This window comes from Pseudopodoces humilis, chromosome 12, assembly GCF_049639895.1.
Source record: "Pseudopodoces humilis isolate 2021_Gansu_Grassland_sample_001 chromosome 12, ASM4963989v1, whole genome shotgun sequence".
Classification (NCBI taxonomy): Eukaryota; Metazoa; Chordata; class Aves; order Passeriformes; family Paridae; genus Pseudopodoces; species Pseudopodoces humilis.
In genome coordinates, this window is record NC_142211.1 from 803,433 (window position 1) to 825,837 (window position 22,405).

The 22,405-nt window shown below is 43.0% G+C and overlaps 1 pseudogene; it reads right to left on the reverse strand.

Moving 5' to 3' along the window:
- Positions 1–3,434: 3,434 nt before the first annotated feature.
- The window catches only part of LOC148183265 (uncharacterized), a 42,671-nt pseudogene continuing 23,700 nt past the window's right edge, over positions 3,435–22,405 (reverse strand).

The following is a 22,405-nucleotide window of genomic DNA, read 5'->3' on the forward strand; positions in this document are numbered from 1 at the left end:
CGAATTTTTATCCAATGTTATATTTATCACAGGAACACCTTATAAAAAGGGTTGAAAAACCCCAAAAGAAAGGCTTTTCTGCCTTATGTAAAACCTGTGGCTGTGTGTGTGATTCTCGGAACCCTTCGCTCTATACTTCATGTCCTCTAATGACACATCACCATCACTGGACACTTAGGAACGACACTCCTCGACCGTTTCTTGCAAGTAAACAACAAGGAGACAAACACCTGCAAAGGTTGTTTTTCTTCTCCAAGGACTGTTTGAGTTCCTCCTCACAATTTCTCAGGCCACACTTTCTTAGGCCTGTGTGAGAAAGTTATGTGACAGTTTCACACAGACACTGTGCTACCTGCCTGATCTCTCGCATTCAGCATCCACAATGACCCTCATTGCCCTTGATTTTATCATGTCATAAGCTGATATCACACAGTACAGCAACAAAACAATCTTGATTCCTTTCCCTGCTCTGAAAAAGAGCACTGTGAGGAGCACATGTTGCATATACAGGAATATATACAGGGTTAGGTACCACAGCCACATGAGCAGACCAAGCAACATTGTGGCCATTGGCTCTGTACCTAATACAACAAATGCTTAGATTCAATTTGGTTCCAACCTCTTCTAGTGAGATCTGTTGTCATCTCAACCCTTTGAGCCCTACATTGGGCGCCAAATAAGGCTGTCATTGTTTAGGAATGGTATTCCCCAATTTAGTGTTCACACTCTAACACTACCAACCATATGCTGCTCACTCACTCCTCCCTCCTCCTACCACTCAGTCCTTTGTGGGATGGAGGAGAATTGGAAGCACAAAAGGTAAAGATCACAGGTGGAGATAAGAACAATTTACTGGAAACAGCAATTAAATAAGGCAATGAACAGTAACAGCAACAATACTAATGATAAATTGTCCAAGAGAAAGAGGCGAACTATTCACACATGATTGTTCACCCCATGGAAACCCTGGACAATACCCAACCACTCCTTCCACCACCTTGCACAACCTGAAATGGAACCCTTCTCCCATCCCCAGAAAATGATGTAAGGTGGTATAGAATAACCTCCAGGTCTTAGCCATGCCCTCTCCTGGCTACTGAAAAAAATTAATTCTTTCCTGGTTGTAACCAGGACAACAGAGCAAGTCTCACATCTGTTCTGTGAATAAATGATTGGCTCATTGTGAAACACAGTTCATTCCAGAGTGATGCAGTGCCACTTGTCCCTTTGCAGCTCTGCTAAGAGTCTAATGCAAAACCTTCATGATCATGTCCTTTTGCTGCTGCTTGCACCAGGCTGCATATCAGAAACAGGAGGCAGTTTCTCTTTGCACTCTGCTGCAGCAAGCAAAGTTTTAAGGTGGTCAACCTCAGTTTTAAGGTTATAATTTTCAATCCTAAGTTTATCAACTTGAATTCCCAATTTTTCTCCTGTTTCCCTCTCAGAGGTTAACAATCACTTCAACATCTCAATCTCTGATTTCAAAGCAGTATGCTCTACATCAGAAATCCATTTGGAAGCAAAAGAATCCTTGGTTTCTCCCTGCACACAGGAGAAACAGGCTCCTAAAACTGCACAAATGATACCTTTATCTCTTCTTTCTTTAGACTTTTGCTCAGCCTGACATTGATCAATGCATTCCATCACTTTATCTTTCCAAAAACTTTGAACCCACTGCTTCCCAACCTGGGAAGGGGCACATTTATATCTTTGAAGCAGTCTATACATGGCAATCCTGCCAACTATGCCAATTAGCTATTATATGAAAAGGGGGACATTTACTCCACTGTTAGTTTGGGGTGATTTCTCAACTCTCAGTGTTTGATTTGTCTGTCAGCACCCCAGGAAAGCTGAGACCCTTGTGCACAACCAGTCTGTCAGCATCCTGTTATAGGGACCCTTCACTGAGCAGTCCTGCTGGATTGGAGGGTGACTCAACTGACTTATTCAGGGACACACACCAACAGCATAAGGGACACCCCTCAGCAAGTCTTCCCCTTTATTTGAGTATGTAACCCACTGCCAGTGACTGCCAGTGCCTGTGAAGGACTCATACTAACAGTTAACAGAATAGCCCTCTTTATTTATTGTCAAGATGAAAAATGAGGGATGGGACCACCATGCTTTGAGATGATTTATTGCTCAAGTAGCCAGATAAGATATCAGTCTCAAGGCATGAGATTTAGAAGCGACAAGTCAGCCATAGCTCAAGGAAGTCACTAGTTTTTTCTTTGCACAGGAATATATAACATTCTAGCCCAATAGGCAGTTGTCACAAAGCTTGTTTTCACTTATTAACCTATCACTTTTACTTAATCTTGCTGCACTGTGCCTCTCTCTTAGCCAATAAGCTGACAGATCACATACTCATACACACCTCTATTATAGTTTCTAGATCTCTAACTTACTCTATAAGCCACACTATTACAGCTTAAACCTCCAACTATTTTACCTAATATAATTTTTTACTTACTCTAGGCATATTCTTACTTATAACTATAGAGACTTAAGTTTATAATTTCTCTACTCAATGTCTGTGTACCTTCATCAATCTAAGCTCTTTCTAAGGCTGCAGACTGAACCTTTCAGTATCTGCAGAAGTTTCTATTTTTCGGTTTCCAACAATTTATTAATATAAAATTGTGACAGGTTAAGGTTTGATGATTGTCAGTGATAGTATCTGAATGCAAAAATATATTCAAAGTAATACACAGATATTTGGATTTTAAGAGAGACGGGACCACTGGGAGACGTCTTAAAGCATGATGTATTTATTCTTCTTCTACAGTCTCATGAAGGAGTGAGAATGTCTTCATGTTTGCTAGATGTTCATGGTCAGTGGTCACAAGACCACAGGTTACAAGGTCTCTTAAAGTTAATTAGCCAATAAACTACTGCCACAAAAGAATGTTTCTACTTTTACACAAATAGTTAATTATTTTGCTTTATACGTCTATGCTGTAGTGTGGATTTTCTTAACCAATCATATAATGACAAACAAAACTATTTGCTACACTTTAAAACTTCTTATTACCTTTATAACTACTTCTATATCTTAACTTCAAAACCTTAAAACTTTCTACTACCTAGCTTAATGTCTTTCTATCTAAACTACAAACCCACATTCTTGCCCATGGTTTCTAAATTCGGAAGCCTTTTCCAAGGTCTCAGGTTGAACCCTGTATTCATTTCTGTGTTTGGGCCTGCATGCACAAGATTTTGAGAATTTTCTGTGCTTGGAATTCCCACACACAAACTCTTATCCCCAGTAAAAGTATTCAGTGTGTGATAAATGTAACCTTGGATAAAAATTAGTGAAAGAATAAATAAGTATATAACTGGATCAGTAACAATGTAAAAATTAAATAAAATATAGTGTGGCCGAAGAATTTCCCCAAACCCAGCAGTAACTACCCATTCAGGTAGTAACGACCTTAGGCGACGTTCATCAGCCTGAAAGAAAGAGCAGGACACGAACAATTAAGCTAAACAAAGAAAGGAGCCAGGCCGAGATGCCCATCGACTCCACACCGCACCGGGACACCCCTTCCTGCAAACCCCGACTGAAGATGCAATCAGGCCAGACAATAAGTGGAAGCCCAGCCGAGATATCCGTCGACTCCACACCGGACTTGGACACTTCACCCTGAGAGCCCAACCGAAGATACAATCAAGAAGCACTCAGAACCTTTCACATGCGAGCGGACTCTGCCCAGTCGTCTATTGATTCAGTTCCACGGTTCCAGGAAATTCATTCAACCAGCCATCTAAACTCTTTGTTGAACAGTAACTGCTCAGAGTTTTGGCCTCAGGACACAAAATCCCTATAAAAACCCCGGACAGTCTACCCTCCTTCGTGGATTTGGGTAAATCTGTACCTCCGGGTATAGACGTCTCCCTATCCACCCAGCGCTGCGCTGATTTATTGTGGTTTTTTTCTCTCGTTGTTTGTGATTAAAATTGTTTTATAATAAATCGCTTTTTGTATTAACCCTATTTTGCCATTGCATTTATAACAAGTGCACAAAGAGTATGGTTCTTACCCAACAGGCATCCCTGTGGGGCAGAAGAGAGGTTCAGCCCATCAACGGATCCCAGAAGTTACGATGGGGTCTTCCCTGACTTTTGTCCATTCTAGACTTCCTTTGATACTATTTCTTTGTGTTTAGGTGGAGCTTAAGTGACTCTAGTCATACATACTGAAACAGAGAAATTAAGAATTAGGAATCATTTATAAAAAATTGCCTTGCATAAAAGAAGGGGCTACAAAACCTGTGTGAAATGCTGGCTGCTCCCATAATAGCAGGAAGAGAATAAAGACTGCAGGATGAGATAAGGAGCTAGAATGCATAAACAGGAAGCAAGCATAAATGCACCATAGGATGAGGGGGTTCCTTGGATTCTTTTGGACCCCTAAACCAGAAAAAATGGAAAGAGGGGGGGTCAAAAGAACTGAAAGAAGCATGCCCAAGAAGACAAGGTGAAAAGTTCAGCTGAAGGAAAATTGCTGACTTCAGCCTCAAAGACCCCCAGACAACCACCAGAGTGACCAACAAGGAGCAGTGCGCAGCTGCAAATAGGTGTGGAAGTAATTTTAATACGAAGTGAGGACAGGCGGGGTTAGCAAATGAATATGTATTAGGTGTACTGTGTAACCCTAGTTTGTAGAGAATAAAAAGAGAGAAACAAGTCTCCAAGGTGTGCATGCCTTTCGGAGGAGATATCCCCCATGCACCTCAGCGCTGAATAAATTCATACCTACTCTTATAACTACTCTGTGAGTTATAGAGTTTTTTTCTATCCACATATCAATACTTTTGTTACTGATTGGTGTAAAATTCTCTCACTTTGCTTTTAAAGATACAGTTGTGATAAATGTAACCTTGGATAAAAATTCGTGAAAGAATAAATAAGGATATCACTAGATTTGTAACAATGTAAAAAGTATATAAAATATAGTGTGGCCGAAGAATTTCCCCAAACCCAGCAGTAACTACCCATTCAGGCGGTAACGACCCTAGGCGACGTTCATCAGCCTGAAAGAAAAAGCAGGACACGAATGATTAAGCTAAACAAAGAAAGGAGCCAGGCCGAGATAGCTATCGACCCCACACCGCACCTGGGCACCCCTCCCTGCAAACCCCGACTGAAGATGCAATCAGGCCGGACAATAAGTGGAAGCCCAGCCGAGATATCTGTCGACTCCACACCGGACTTAGATACTTCACTCTGAGAGCCCAAACCGAAAATGAAATCAAAGAACACTCAGAACTTCTTTACATATGAGGAGACTCTGCCCGGACGTCTATTTGACTTTATTCTCCAATGCCAGGAAATCAATTCATCCAACAATCAAGGACCCTTGGTGAATAGTGCCTACCTGGAATTTGGCCTCAGGACACAAAATCCCTATAAAAACCCCAGACAGTCTACCCTCCTTCGTGGATTTGGGAACACCTATACCTTTGGGTATAGACCCCTGTCCACCCAGCGCTGCGCTGTTTATTTTATTGTGGTTTTTTCCTCATTGTTTATTTTTTTATAAAAATTGTTTTATAATAAATTGTTTTTTATTTAACCCAAATTTGCCTTTGCATTTATAACAGATTGGTGCCGTGAACTCGGATCGGAGAAACTGCGGGGAATCTCACTGCCCAGGACGGGTACCCCCGCTGATTTTGGCGGCCTGGTGAGTTGAGAGCCCCCGTAGTTCATTCCGACATCCGAACCAAATTTAGGCTGAGATAAAAACCACAATAAAAAGGAAAAGGATCCGGATCGGAGAGCTCGGGAAGGCATGGAGCCTTCAGGAAGCCGCGGCTTGTTTTGCTCGTAAAACGTCTATTGTGCACAAAGACACCCACGCAGGAAAATAGCTGTAAGTACTGCTGGTTGAGTGGGCAATCGGGCGAGTGTGTGAGACGTGATCTGATCACGAGGCGAGTGTGGACTTCAAGGCCGCGTTTCCATCCTCCCGCGAGGGAATTGGCCGGCCGCGAAGGAAGCGATACAGAGTGAAAGTTTTTTTTTCTCTCGACACACACTCGTAAAACCTGAGGCCAAAGGGTGTCTCGGGAACTGATCGCAAGGAACTAAAAGGGGAAGGATACGTCTTGTCGAGCTCGAGAATTGGTAAACCCTTTTAGTTAACGGACCCCAGTAGAGGTCCAGGAGAGGATCAAAAAGTACCGATTACAAGAGACCTCAGCTCAGCTCGCTGAAAGGTGAGTATCGGCAAATTTTGATTCCTAGAGTAAGTACACAACGCAGAAACAGATATCGACTCCCGGAGAAGTCGAAGAAAGGTAAGAAAATATATTTGCGAAGTATGGGGCAGAAAAAGAGTAAGCTTCAAAGAAGAAGCACAGGGAAAGATTCCTCCGATCAGGGGGAGGAATCACCAGACATCCCACTGAAAAGTCCCTTGGGGTGGATGCTAAAACACTGGGAAGATTGTCCCCAGAGGAAGGGGAAATCAAAGGAGAAATTAATACATTATTGTATGGAGGTTTGGGGAGGACAGGAGTTGAGAAGTCATCTCACTTGGCCAGTGTTAGGCACATTTGAAAAATGGACATGTAATAAGTTATTCTCCTATGTGGAGAACAAGGTCCCCTCAGATCCTGAGGAGAGGGAATATTCTAAGCTCTGGGTAAATGTCAGAGTAGGGCTATTTCCAATAAAACAAAAAGAAAAACGTGAGTCGAGAGCTGAGTCCTGGGAACCCCTCGATCACTTACCACCCCCATATCATGGACCGGCGGGACCTTCCTCTGCAGATCAAGTGGTGCCTTCAGCACCCTTGGGCCCCCAAGACCAACCCACTGAGATATGTGTGTCTCAAGCGGGAGACTCGGGGCCAGCAGTGATGCCGGCAGCCCTTCCCCTTTCCCCGCCTGTAAACACCGTAACCACAGCAACCTCCTCGGAGGTTTTTCCTGCACAAGGCTGGGGATCACCCTATCCATCCCTGCCGGTCCAGCCGCCACAACCGGGACCCTCCCATACAACGGAGGGGATTCCTCCCTTCAGCCGGGTGGCGGCAGAATTCCCACAATTGATAACAGGGAGGCAACCCACAATCACCAATTCCCCTCCCGCAAGTAGAACCCGTTTGAGAGCGAGAATGACGGATAATGAATGGGGAGAGAGTGAAGAGGGGCACCGGTTGTTCCCTCTTAGGGAAGTACCGACGGCCCCGGGAGTGATCGGTTTTGTGAATGTACCCCTTAACTCTGGAGATGTAAGAGCATTTAAAAAGAGATGGGGCGGTTGTTGGATGACCCTTTTGGTGTGGCTGAGAAGTTAGATGAATTTTTAGGGAGTAGTATCTATACCTTTGACGATCTTATGGCAATCCTGGGATCATTGTTTAATCAGGAGGAAAGAGAGATGATTAAACAAGCCGGTATCAGAGACTGGGACAGACGCAATCCACAGGGGACGCCAGGTAACCAGAAATGGCCTAGTGTAAGCCCGAGCTGGAATGCACAGACGGAGCAAGGCAGACGGAACATGATGGATTTAAGGAGCATAATTGTACAAGGTATAAGAGAAGCGGTCCCTAGGGGCCAGAATATTAGCAAAATTTTTAGAGAATGTCAAGGGAAAGAGGAACCACCCACTGAATAGATCGAGAGATTACGGCGAAGTTTACAGATTTACTCTGAGACTGACCCGAACTCTCCTGTGGGGGAGGTTCTGTTAAAAACACAATTCGTTCCTAATCTTGGGAGGACATTAGGAGAAAATTAGAAAAGATCGAGGAGTGGCAAGATAAAAGCCTCCAGGAGCTCCTAAGGGAAGCTCAAAAAGTATACATGAGGAGAGAAGATGAGAAGCAGAAATTGCAGGCTAAGGTTTTAGTAACTGCGGTGAAAGAGGTCCAGAAACAAGAGCAGATGCAGGGTAAGTTTAAAACACTACCCAGAAAAAGTCGAGGTTCTCACTGGGCAGCCCCGGCCCCACGGAGAGAACCCCCTGAATGCTACTACTGTAAAAAGGTAGGACACGTTCAGCGGAATTGTAGACAAAGAATAAAAGATGAGAAAATTTTTCAGGAGGATTAGGAGTGTCAGGGGCTCTTTAATTTGGGGACCGGAACATCCAAGGAGCCCTTGATAAAATTAAAAGTGGGCCCCCAACGACAGGAGGTAAGTTTTCTTGTGGATACTGGGGCAGAGAGAAGTACCCTGCAGAAATTGCCATACGGATGTGTGGCTAGCAGAGAAAAAGTTTTTGTAATCGGTGCAAAGGGAGACCCCTTTGAAGTGCCTGTAATAAAAGATGTGGAAATAGAATCTGAAAATAAAATTTGCTTAGGGAATTTACTATTAGTAGAAGAAGCAGATTACAATTTGTTGGGAAGGGACATGATAGTCGCTTTAAGAATTAATATCATGATTAAAAACTCTCAATTGGTAGTGAAAATATTTAAGTTGACTCCTAAAGATGAGGAGAAAATAAACCCTGAAGCATGGCATTCAAAGGGAGAGGTAGGAAAGCTAGATATCAAACCTATCAAAATAGAAATCGAGAACTCTGAGGACCCCATAAGGGTTAAATAATATCCCATCCCGATGGAGGGGAGAAGGGGGTTGAAACAAATAATTGATGACCTCCTAAAAGGGGGTACTTTAGAACCTTGCATGTCTCAACACAACACCCCCATCCTGGCTGTAAAGAAGACAGATGGCAGCTTCCGATTGGTCCAGGACCTACGAGCGGTAAACGCTAGGACCCGGACTAGATTCCCGGTGGTGGCCAACCCCTATACTTTACTAAACAGACTCTCACCAGAAGACGTGTGGTATAGTGTGATTGATTTGAAAGATGCTTTTTAGACTTGCCCTCTAGACGAAAAGAGTAGAGATTATTTTGCATTTCAGTGAGAGGACCCAGATACAAACCGTAAGCAACAGCTAAGGTGGACGGTCCTCCCCCAGGGGTTTGTGGAGTCTCCGAACCTTTTCGGACAAGCTTTAGAACAAATGTTAACCCAATTTGCTCTTGAGGACAGGACAAAGCTTTTGCAATATGTAGATGACTTGCTAATAGCTGGACCGACTGAAGAGAGCGTGAGAAAAAGCAGGATTGCCTTGTTAAACTTTCTAAGAAAGAAAGGTTTGAAAGTACCAAAATCCAAGCTGCAATTCACAGAGTCTGAAATAAAAAATAAAATACCTCGGACATTGGATATCTCAAGGAAAAAAAAAAAAAAAAAATTGGACCCGGAGAGGGTAGCAGGCATCCTTGCATTGCCTGCACCAAAAACAAAAAGGCAAATTAGACAAATTCTAGGGCTCTTGGGATATTGCAGGCAGTGGATTGAGGGTTTCAGTAAAAAAAGTGAAGTTTTTGTATGAAAGATTAAACACTGACAGGCTGAAGTGGACTGAACAGGATGAGTCTAATTTCCAGAAATTAAAAACTGTTCTTATGACTGCCCCGGTACTAACTCTACCAGATACGAATAAAGAATTCCAGTTGTTTGTGGATGTGAGTAGACAAACAGCACAGGGAGTCCTGACTCAGGAATGGGCAGACAAAAGGAAGCCTATAGGCTTCAAAGATCTTAGATCCAGTCAGTCGGGGTTGGCCTACGTGTTTACAAGCAATTGTAGCAGTGGCTCTGTTAGTGGGAGAAACAAAGAAAATAACTTTTCCTCCCCTGGTAGTTTACACCCCCCACGACGTGAGAAACATATTGCAGCAAAAAGCAGAGAAGTGGCTGACTGATTCCAGGCTTCTAAAATATGAAGCCATCTTAATCAGCTCACCCGGTTTAAAATTGAAAACCACTGCACAAAAATCCTGCTCAGTTTCTATTCAGAAAAATTAGTACATGATTGTTCTGAAATCGTAGAGCTGCAGACCAGATAAGTTACATCAACGCAAACTGTGATTGTTTTCCATTTATACATTTTAAATGTGCTTATTGTAAACAAATTTGAGTAACCCACTGTTGGGGAGAGTACAAATCTAAGGGATTGTGTACCGATTTTCTGACTAAAGAACAGGAGCTGACTAGCCGTTTCTTAATACTTGTCACCTGGGCGGGGTTTTTAGAACTTGACTCTCCTGAGTGGTACCTGCTTTTTCAAAAGGGGATTAGAGGTAAACTAGACTCCAAGGCAGAAACTTTAGAAATTGAGTGCCAAAAGACAGTCAAGGTACCGTGCAAGACAGACACAATTAAGTCGTCTCGGTGGGCTGCTTTCAAGAGAAAGTACGCCATTAGGACTACAAGGGCCCCTGAAGAATATCCTTGCTGCCGAGAAGATGGTAATCCCCGCCGTATATTTCTATACGGGCGAAGGGCAAGGCAGAGGGATACACCGGTGGGGAATCCTGACTGTCCTGAGTCTAGCCGTGTGCTTAGCCGAGGGAATGATTCCCCAGGTACCTCCGGGGGAGCGTCTCCTGGGGAAGTGTGAGCAGTGTCAGACTGCCACAGATACCAGACGAATAATTAACTGTCCTCCGGAACGTTGTTTGTCTAACGGCACTCAGTATAATCTTTGTGAATTAAAGGGGGAGGTCTGGTGTTACCACTCAGGGGCAAGTTTTAAAGACGGGCAGTCTAAAACTCCTATGAGAAAAAAACTAAAGCTACCCACTTCAGGTATAAGAGAGAAGTGGGGATGCTCCCTCCAATTCCAATCTGCATCCAATGTAACAAAACTGTCTGGATAAGAGGAAAAAGACAATCCACCTTTTTAGCATATTATAAGGTTAACCCTTTATGTTACAATAAAGCAAACTTAAAAATGTGTACCATGGGGGAAAAGTGTATTGGGAAAGTAAAAATTTAAAACATGAAGAAAAAGCCTCTTTTAATAATGAACTGTGAAAAACGAAGTTCACTCCTGTAAGTTTTAAAAAGTTTAATAAAGACAATAAGAGACATAAAATAAAGCAAAGAGTTAAAACGGCCGGGTGCCTTGGCGCGCTGCCAAGAGCACACCTGGTATCCTATGGATACCCCTTTTATCCCATCCTTGCTGTGAGGGGTTAATGCATATTCAAGCATGTCCCCTCCCTGGTTCCACCTTCTTAGATCATGCTTCTGCACAGTCTCAGTTTCTGCTTGTCATCATTATTCTTGCTGGTCAGCATTCTTTTGGGGTCTGGTTTCCTTATCTCTGCAGATAGTCAGTTGTTGATAAGAGGCTGGGCCCCTCATCCTTCTTCTGAGGGCAGCTGAGCTTATCTTTCCCCCCTGCCCACGTCCTGGTGCCGGTTTTTTTTCTTCTTTTTTTATAACAGTTTGCTCTCCCTTTCCTGCTGCTGATAACAGCCTGTTTTCCACAGCTTGATCCTCCCATTGTCTTGCCTTGTCCGGATGAAACATATCTTTATTATTCAGAATTCCTACCTAAGCCTATAACTTACTAAGAGAGAAAAGAATATAGTGAAAGCATATAATATATATTTATCAGAATAATTGTGAAAAGCCAATATTTACAACATGAATTCACAACAACTCCTCCTTTTATTTTTTTTATAAATCATTTGGCTTGAGCAATAATTCCTGTTTCCTAGCTTCTAGCACTCGTTCATTTTTCTCACAAATCAATTTAGCTTCTTCTAGCGGATCTTTCACATTATTTTGTTTTCTTAATACCATGATTTTTTGTGCCGTTCCAGATGTAGCCAATCTTGGGTCTGTAGGCATTGCTACTATTTGCATGCCCTGCACCACTTTGGTGATTAGTTGGATGAAACAGGGGATTAGACAAGGAAGGAATATTAAACCAGCTGTAGCACATAGGAGGAAGAAACCTAGCTTCTTCCACCATTCTGTCCCCAACAGGTTATTCCACCAATTAGTGGTCATCATTGACTCCCATTTTTGGACTGGCACATGGGCTATTTTTCTGATGTTCTTGGCGATATCTAGAACGGCATTTCCATTGTCATCAATTTGCAAACAACAATCTGATGTATTAAATTTTCCGCAAACACCCCCCTCTTCAGCCAATAGATAGTCCAAAGCCAGTCTATTCTGATATATTGCAGCTCTGGCTTGGCGTTGCTGACTGACTATTAATTCCATAGCCCCAGCTGTTTCATTGGTTATGATTTCTACTACAGCTTGGAGTCTTATAATGCGATTTAGCATGTAAATTGGGGTTCGATATCCCCAACTTCCATCTTGTGCCCAAGTAGCTGGCCCATATGTTTCTAGTATGCGTTCAGGGGGCCATTCCTCATCTCCCCATTTTTGAGGTCCTCCAAACAATTCCCTTTTATTTCTTTTTAGGTCCTCATAAACCGGCACTCCCAATTGATCTCCATCTGGTCTTGGCAAAAGGAAGAATCCTGGTTGAATGATTCCCAGAGTACAACTCCCTTTCCATTGTGAAGGGAGCTTTGGGTATGCCCTTTTCCCACATATCCAAAATAAGCCATCTGGTGCCTTCCAATAGTCATTTTTCTGTTGATTTATATTTTCCCAAAATTTTGATATTTCTGGGATTCCAGAGTAAGGATTTTTCCCTTTACCATTACATCTGAAGAGTCTGGTTCGATTATCATACACACAATTCTTTTCTTTTACTTTTCCTTGGGTCCAATATAAAGTTGGTTCCTCTGGGATCCACCATGTAGAAGTTCCATTGCTTACCTTATACCTTTTACAGGGAGTTTTCCCTATTTCTTTAATAAATTCCTTACCAGTTCGCCATAAACATTCTTTCCCTATCACTGTTGAACTCAGAATCCATCCTTCTGGTCGAGTCCCCCCTCTTATATTGGTCCGGTTCCACTTAAGGAGTTCCACCGGGCCTATGCTACTACCTTTCCATGGCCATTCCTCCGTCATCAAGGCTCCTCCACAGACCCAGCAGTTCGTTATGTTAAGTTCTTTACTTATCCTCTCCCCTAAATCCACAAACAGGTTTTTCCCTAGTCTTGAGATATCTATTTCCCCTTTTAATTGCTGTTTGAGCCTTGCATACAGGTCCTGACGTGAGGTTAAGTTAGGTTTAGGTTTCTGTGTTGGTTTTATCTTTTTTCTTATCACTTGCTCTTTTATCAAATCTTGGGTCTTTCCCTTGACCGCCCCCGTGAAGCAAATCCATTTTTCCCCTTTTGGGCAAGTGCTTCCCAATCTAGCACCACTGACTCCTAAGTTTTCTGTGATCCAATATTTTTCTCCTTTATGTATACAGGTACTTAACTTGGATGGGTTATAGCAGTGACTATTGATATTGGTGTGGGTAATAAGAAAGAAACCCCGGTGTTTTTCCATGTAAAGTTTTCGATAGCATTTGTAACATGGCTTTGCTGGTGTCCCAAATGGGAAAAGGATAAGTGACAGAAGAAGGAATAATAGGGGTCCAGTATGGCTTACACCCCCACCCATCCTGCCTATGAGGTTGCAGCTCACAGCAGGTGTTTTATATTCTTCTTGGTGGCGAGTTATAGAGGCCAATCTGGTCTTGCCCCCTATTTCCTTGTCACTTCCTCTTTTGTAATTTCCAAGCAAATCTCTTCTGACACCTTTTAACAGTAGTATCCCACCGTTCTTCAGGTATTTCCCATTCAACAGGCACCAGTAATTCCCATCCACAGAACAGAGTTATTATTTCAGTTGCCTGCAATTCTGTTTGGATAGAGGATCTATTATGTGCTCGACACTCCCTACAACAAGAACGCCGATTGTGTGAGCTGCAATACCAATTTTTCCCACAACTTAAACACTTATATTTAACCCAGCTAGCATGTCCCGTATTGGGATGATTTATACAAGGTATATGGTGTGGCACTGATGGAAGTTGTGATTCTCCCCCTTCTTTATACAGATCACAGGCCAAAGCAAAAATATGAGGATTTCCTGACCGAAACAGCCCCGATCCTCCTGTTTGGAGAGGGAGTATTCCTCCCCAAGGTGGATATCGAAGGTGTCTCAGAACTTGTCCAGGCAGGACTTGAAACCACTGATACAGGTTTGGTCTCACTTCCCAATTAGGCGTGATTCTTTGCTCATCCCTTGGATCCTGTGGATTGTCCCAGTTCATTACCACCCAGCCCCCGCTTTAGAGTCAATTTGGTATCACCCGGTTCAGAAGTTATAATCCACTCCTCAGGTCTTTTCACAGGTCCCTTGATTCTACTGGCGTGGATCCAGCCTCGCTCCCTGGTCCGGATTGCGGCCTCCATTGTCAGCAGTACCTGAAAAGGACCTTCCCATTGAGGAGTCAAAGATTGTTCCTTCCATGTCTTTACCAGTACCCATTCTCCTGGATGAATATTATGAATTTTGAACTCCAAAGGGGTGGTTTGAGGGATCATTCCTTTTAGCCTTAGGTTTTCAAGTGTTTTAGCAATTGTGGTGACATATTTTCTGACACTTATTTCCCCTACTTCATAAGTGGCAGCTTCATGTCGGGTGGTAAGGAAGGGTAGTCCAAACATCATTTCATAGGGTGACACTCCCAGGTCTGACCTGGGTTGTGTTCGAACCCTTAATAGAGCCAGAGGTAAACATTTTACCCAGGACATCTGGGTTTCAATCATTAATTTTGTTAAGGTCTTCTTTAAAGTTTGATTCATTCTTTCCACCCGGCCTGAACTTTGTGGGTGCCAGGGGGTATGCAATTCCCATTTTATTCCCAAGGTTTGGGTTATTTGCTGTAAGACTTTAGATGTAAAATGTGTTCCTCTATCTGAGTCTATTTTATTAATCATTCCATACCTGGGAATAATCTGTTCCAAAAGAGTTTTACACACCGCATTAGCTGTGGCCCTGGCAGCGGGAATAGCTTCCACCCAGTGAGTTAAGTGGTCTACTATTACCAATAGGAACTTCCATTTTTGGACTTGGGGAAGTTCAGTGAAATCCACTTGAATACTTTGGAATGGCCGTAAGGCTAATTCACGGCCACCTAATGGTGTTTTTCTCATTATTTTTCTATTTACCTTTTGGCAAGTTATGCAGTTTTCAGTTATTTGTTTTGCTACCCCAAAAATTCCAATGCATCCAAAATCCCTTAGAAAGTGATCACACAAAGCCTGAGTACCCCAATGAGTTTTCTGATGCATATCTTCTAATATTTTTCTGGTGAGTGGCTTATTAAGTAACTGTCTCCCATCAGGGAGTTTCCACTTTCCAGACTGATCCCGTTCTCCCCCTATCTTAAGCAATTCTTTTTCTTCTTTCTCACTAAATTTAGGGATCTCCAATTCTTCCCTGTCTGGGGTTAAAATTAACATTACTCGTTTGTCCCCATTTTCTGCCGCCTCTTTAGCCTCCTGATCTGCCAAGTTATTCCCTCTTATTTCAGGTGTCATTCCCTTTTGGTGTCGTTTGATATGTACTACAGCTATCTCCTCAGGTAGTTTTAATGCTTCTAAAACTTCTAAAATAAGTCCCTCATGTACTAGTCCCTTCCCTTTTGAGTTTAGTAACCCCCTTTCCTCCCAAATTTTCCCAAAGGTATGAATTACTCCAAAGGCATACTTTGAGTCAGTATAAATGGTCCCCTTTTTATGTGCTAAATGCTCCAGTGCTCTTTTTAGAGCATATAATTCACAAGATTGAGCAGACCAGTTTGAAGGTAGACTTCCTTTTTCAATGGTCTGCATATTTTCCCCATCAACTACAGCGTATCCCGACATTCTTTTTCCTTGCAAGCATCTGGATGAACCATCAACATATATTTTTTTTCCCTCCAAAAGGGCTTGTTCTGCTAAATCTTCCCGAACTTTAGTTTGGCATTGTATGATTTCCAGACAATTATGTGCCAAATCATCTTTTGGTTCCCCATACAGAAATTGGGCCGGATTGAGACTCCTGCTTGTTTCTATTGTCAAATCATTATTGTCAATTAAGATTGCTTCATATTTTAACATCCTGGAGTCTGTTAACCATTTTTCAGCTTTTTGATTTAGCACATTTCGGACAGCATGGGGTGTGCATACAATTAATTTACTTCCAAAGGTGAGCTTACGGCTTTCCTCCACCAAAATAGCAGTAGCTGCTATTGCCTGAATACATACTGGCCAGCCATGGCTCACTGGATCCAACAATTTGGATAAAAAGGCTATTGGTTTCTTCACCCCCCCCCATTCTTGAACTAAAACCCCGTGAGCTACTCCGTTTTCCACATTAACGTATAAATGAAAGGGTTTTTCTAAGGAGGGTAGGCTTAGGGCTGGTACTGAGGCTAGTTTCAATTTCAATTGTTCTAATTTATCATCATCATCTTTAGTCCATCTTATATTGTCTCCCCCTGTCAATTTCTCATACAAAAATTTTACTGCTTGTGTGTATCCTTCAATCCACAATCTACAATATCCTAACAGTCCTAGCAGTTTCCTAACCTCTTTCTTTGAAGAGGGAGGAGGAAGGGATAGGATCCCTGCAATTCTTTCAGGATTTAATTTCCTGCTACCTTTGCTTATCAGGTGACCAAGATATTTTACCTCTGATTCCACAAACTGTAACTTTCCTTTTGATACTCTGAGTCCCTTTTCCCCAAGAAAATTCAGAAGTTTTATAGTAGCTTCTCTAACTTCAGCTTCTATTTCTCCTGATATTAGGAGATCATCCACATATTGGATAATTTGTATTCCTACAGGAGTGGGGAAAGTTTGTAGTATCTCTTCTAAGGCTTGCCTGAATAGATTTGGGGACTCTGTGAATCCTTGTGGTAATTTTGTCCATCTTAATTGTTGCTTTCTCCCGGTATTTGGATCTTCCCATTCAAAGGCAAAAATATCTCGGCTTTCTTCTGCCAGTGGGCAGGCCCAGAAAGCATCTTTAAGATCCACCACACTGAACCACTGATGTTGAGGTGGGACTTTACTTAAAAGAGTATAAGGATTAGGAACCACAGGGTAATGGGCTCGTGTTCTTTTATTTACCTCCCTTAAATCTTGCACTAATCTGTAATTTCCATCAGGTTTTTTTACTGGGAGTATAGGGGTGTTATGAGGAGATTTACAAGGTTCCAATGTCCCATCCTTTATCAATTCTTCTATTACTGGCTTTAAGCCTTCTCTCCCCTCCAAAGAAATAGGATACTGACGTACACGTATGGGACGTTCTTCCCTTTCAATAGTGACCCTTTATGGGGTCAATATTCAATCCACCCCTATTTCCTTTTCCAGCCCAAACTTCTTTGTTAATTTTCTCTTCAACTTCTTGGACAAGTTTTAACACTTTGGCTGTCATTTTCCCTTCTACTGGGATAACCCCAATTCCTAATTGTATCTGTAAATCCCTTCCCAATAAGTTGCTGCCAGCCCCAGGAACTAGTAAAACATCTCCTATTCCTATTTTTGTTTCTCCTTCTATGACCACATTTTTAATGACAGGAACTTTAAACCCTTCCCCTTTTGCCCCTGTTACTTTTACAGTATCATTACTTATATCACATCCCTTCGGAATATTAACAACACAAGTCCTTTCTGCCCCAGTATCAACTATAAATTCCAATGTCTCCTCTTGGGGGCCCACTTTTAAAGTTATCAAAGGCTCCAGATGGTATTTGTCCCCCAAAAAATAGAGCCAGTGACTCCCCTATTCTTCCTCTGGGGGTGTCTCTTGAAATATCTTTAGATCCCTCCTTAAGTGAGGGCATTCTCGTTTAAAATGCCCTTCCTTTTTGCAATAAAAACAGGTATTCCTGGGTTGTCCCAGGAATTTTGATTGTGCTGGATTTTTATTTCTTCCCTTTTCCCCACTTCTAGCCCCTGAGTGTTTAGGAGGAATTCCTGAGGGTTTTTGATTCAGATTTTTCTGGAAAGTGTTTTCCCTCATAGTGGCTATCATGATTTTTGCTTCTACTTTAGCTTTTTCTTCATCTCTCCGTACATAAACCCTTTGAGCTTCTCTTAATAAGTCATTTAAGGGTTTGTCGTGCCAGTCTTCCAATTTTTCTAGTTTTTTTCTAATATCTGGCCATGCCCGGGTGACAAAATTGACCCTTAGCAGGGCTTGTCCTGCTAGGGACTCAGGGTCTATTCCAGAGTATTGTTTCATATTTTTTCGGAGCCTTTCCAGCCATTCAGTTGGGGTTTCCTCTTTTCCCTGTTGTCCCTCAAAGGCTTTTCTAACATTTTGCCCTCGGGGCGCTCCCTCCTTTATCCCTTTGATTATCAAATTACGATAATCATTCATACTTCCCCTCCCAACTTCATCATTCTGGTTCCAATCAGGAGGTGCAGTTGGCAATTTCTGTTCTCCCGGTGGGCCTTGTTGGTTTTCTCTTTCCCATATTTTTATCCCAGCAGTTCTAATCATATCTCTTTCCTCTTGGGAAAATATTATTTTCATTATTGATTGCATTTCTTCCCAAGTGAAAATATTGGGCCCTAGGAATTGATCTAATTGTTCAGCCGTACCTATAGGGTCTTCTAATAGCCCTTTAATCTCCTTTTTGAAATTCCTAACTTCTGTAGAAGTTAAAGGAGCATTCACAAATCCCATTCCCCCCTGGACTCCTCCCATAGGTACTTCTCGTAATGGGAATAAATTGATTTCTTGGTTCCACTCTCCCTGTCTATCTGTTTTTACAGCCCCCTTCCCTTGTTTTGTATTAGTGTTGGTAACAGAGAGGTTATCAGGCTGCTTTTGAGCTTTAATTGCTCCCCTTGTGTTCTGATATGGTGCCCCTTCGTTAAGAAGAGATGTTATCTGGGCGGCAGGCGCTGAACTCTCCAAAGGAAAAGAGGCAGAAGCAGAGTCCGGCAGGGAAGCTGGGATCCCTAGTGCAGAAGGAGTGAGGGCGGGGCCTGGCAGTGAAGCCAGGGCCGCCTGTGCAGAGCTGCTGGGGTCCGGCATTGAAGCCGGAGCTGCTGCAGCCGGAGTGCTGATGTCCGGCAGTGAAGCCGGGGCCGGCAGGGCGGGTGGAGCAGAAGCCAGAGTCGGGACACCCAGCGCTCTCCCCGGTTCGAAGGGGGGTCAGGAGTTCCAGGGATGGGTGGAATTCCCAGCATCAGCGGGGGTGGGAGGATTCCCAGCGCCATTGGAGGCAGAGGAATTCCCGAAGGCTGGGGAACCCCTGCGGCTGGCTGCAGCGGGAGGGCTCCCTGTGTTAGTGGTGGAGGTAAGACATCCAGGGGGTCCCATTTTTTTTTATTTTCTGTTTGCTCAACCTCTGGAGTTTTAGATACTTTAAAAACTCTGGCTCCCAGAGGTTCTGTGTTTCCTAACCAGCAAGAGGCATATTCTCTTTCTTCTGGATTGTATGGCTCTTTTGAATTCACAAATATATTTAGAGCCTGGCAGATCCAAGCCTCCGAGGACCCGTATTTTGGCCAGTGAACATGATCAGGTCTAATTTCCTTTTTTACCCACTCCTTCATGCAGAATTGGATCATTTTTACTTTGTCTTTCCCCTTTGTATCGGGATCTGTATCCCAATTTGCTAGTATGACCCTGAGGGGACTATCTTGAGGTATATCCTCTGGTATTTTATTAATTCTTTTTTCTCTTAAGGCCAGCTTACTGGTTCTCTGTCCCATTTTTCCAAGTCTTCTCTGTTTCACTCTACTCCTTTTAAGTACCACTATTTAGAACACCAATTGTACTATTTTAGAATACCAGTTCCACTCCTTTAAAACACCAGTTCACTTCTTTAAAATACTTATGTTAACTCCCTTAAAAAAAACACGAGTTCACTTCTTTAAAGCACTAATCACCCTTCACAGCACCACCAACAAAACCAACAAACCCCAAATCCCTCTCTCAATGTTCTTGTTACAGTCCACCTTCCCCCCTTCAAGATACAGTTATACACGATCTCTCATTCACACATGCATTCTCATTTCTTTAATAGGCTTTCCACACTCACTTTCACTCACACCAAGACAATACAATAATAAGGTACCTTCAATGTTGTTGGCCAACCCCCCAGATTTTCTTGGGTACTGTATCCCACACTTCCCGTGGTTTGCACCCTCAACCTGGCAATATTCCCAGGGATTTATTATTTTTTTTATCCCCTTTTTGTCCCGTCTCCTAGTACACTGAACTTAGGAGAACTCCCGACTCCTTCCTTTCCAGGGGTCCAACCCCTCCCTGAGACCCCAGTCCCAGTAACCCCGGGGGGATTCTTTCACTCCTTTTTCATTCGCTTCGTCCAATTCCTGGCCTATTTTCTCGCGAAAGATAGGAACCGCGGTAGTATGGACTCCGCTCTTGCTCCGCAGGTCTGGGGTAACCAGCTTGCGTCTCATTCACACACATTCATCCCCCCCGTTTCCACCCCCCTGATCAGTACTTACCAATTCCTGTTCAGGTCCTGAAAGATTATGGGGTTTTGAAGGAGCGCTTTATTACTTTGATTTTTTTTTATTTTTCTTTGCTTTACTTGTCTCTCTCTTGTCCTCCGGGTGTTGCCCTGCTACCACCGATGACACCAGAAGAGCCAAAGCGGATTACCAAAGCTGGCAGGGAGGCGCCTTCCCCCGCCTGGAATCTCCTGGTTTCCCCGGGGCGAGGTGCTTCATCCCAGACGAGCCCCCAATTTCTGTGAAAAACGAAGTTCACTCCTGTAAAATTTTAAAAAAGTTTAATAAAGACAATAAGAGACATAAAGTAAAGCAAAGAGTTACGGCCGGGTGCCTTGGCAAGAGCACACCTGGTATCTTAGGGATACCCCTTTTATCCCATCCTTGCTGTGAGGGGTTAATGCATATTCAAGCATGTCCCTTCCCTGGTTCCGCCTTCTTGGATCATGCTCTTGCACAGTCTCATTTTCTGCTGGTCAGCATAATTTTTTTGCTGGTCATCATTATTCTAGCTGGTCAGCATTCTTTTGGAGTCTGGTTTCCTTTTTTCTGCAGATGGTCAGTTGTTGATAAGGGTCTGGGCCCCTCATCCTTCTTCTGAGGGCAGCTGAGCTTATCTTTCCCCCCTGCCCACGTCCTGGTACCGGCTTTTTGATAACAGTTTGCTCTCCATTTCCTGCTGCTGATAATAGCCTGTTTTCCACAGCTTGATCCTCCCATTGTCTTGCCTTGTCTGGATGAAACATATCCTTACCATTCAGAATTCCTATCTAAGCCTATAACTTGCTAAGAGAGAAAAGAATATAGTGAAAGCATATAATATATATTTATCAGAATAATTGTGAAAAGCCAATATTTACAACATGAATTCACAACAAGAGGTACCTGAGAGGTAGAGACTTCCCGGAACGCCTCATATCTGGGATACCTCCTCCCCCCCAATGCATAATCCTTTCTTAATTCTTAGACTCTTGTGGAATTCATGGTGCTCTTTCAGTGCTTCTTTCATCTTTCAGTGGAATCTATCCTATTGTTTCTGTTGTCTCTCACTGATAGCTGTCTTAAAAACGAGATTCACTTAATAAATTATAAAAAGAATTTAATATAAATAAAAGACAATTAGGGACAAAATAAATAAAGCAAAGGGTTAAAACGGCCGGGTGCCCTGGCGCCTTGCCAGGAACACACCTGGTGTCTTAGGGATACCCCTTTTATCCCATCCTTGCTGTGAGGGGTTAATGCATATTCAAGCATGTCCCCTCCCTGGTTCCGCCTTCTTGGATCATGCTCTTGCACAGTCTCATTTTCTGCTGGTCAGCATAATTTTTTTGCTGGTCATCATTATTCTAGCTGGTCAGCATTCTTTTGGAGTCTGGTTTCCTTTTTTCTGCAGATGGTCAGTTGTTGATAAGGGTCTGGGCCCCTCATCCTTCTTCTGAGGGCAGCTGAGCTTATCTTTCCCCCCTGCCCACGTCCTGGTACCGGCTTTTTGATAACAGTTTGCTCTCCATTTCCTGCTGCTGATAATAGCCTGTTTTCCACAGCTTGAACCTCCCATTGTCTTGCCTTGTCCGGATGAAACATATCCTTACCATTCAGAATATCCATCTGTGATAAATATAACATTGGATAAAAATTCGTGAAAGAGAATAAAGAATTATATGTTATATTTGTAATACTGTAAAGATGCAAAATGTAAAATAATCCAGAGATACCTTCCCGAGTCGGGCAGTAACGACCGGCAGCAACGCTTATCAACACAAAATAAAAAGCAGGACACAAGCAATCAAACCAGACAATGAGAGTGGCTCCGTCGAGATACCCATCTCCTCCGCACCCAAGCTGGCCACTCCATTCCGGGAAATGCAATCGGAGGACACTCAGAGCCTCTCACATGTGAAAGGACTCTGTTCCACCGACCATTGACTCAGCTCAACAGATCCGGGAAGTCTATTCAAACTCTTTTGTTGGACGGTGCTTATTCCGTATTTTGCCCCAGGATACGAAAACCCCTATAAGAACCCCGGACTGCAGTACCTACTTCGTGGATTTGGGTAAATCTGTATCTCTGGGTATAGACCCCTGTCCACCCAGCGCTGCGCTGATTTATTTTATTGTGGTTTTTTTTTCTCTCGTTGTTTGCGATTGAAATTGTTTTATA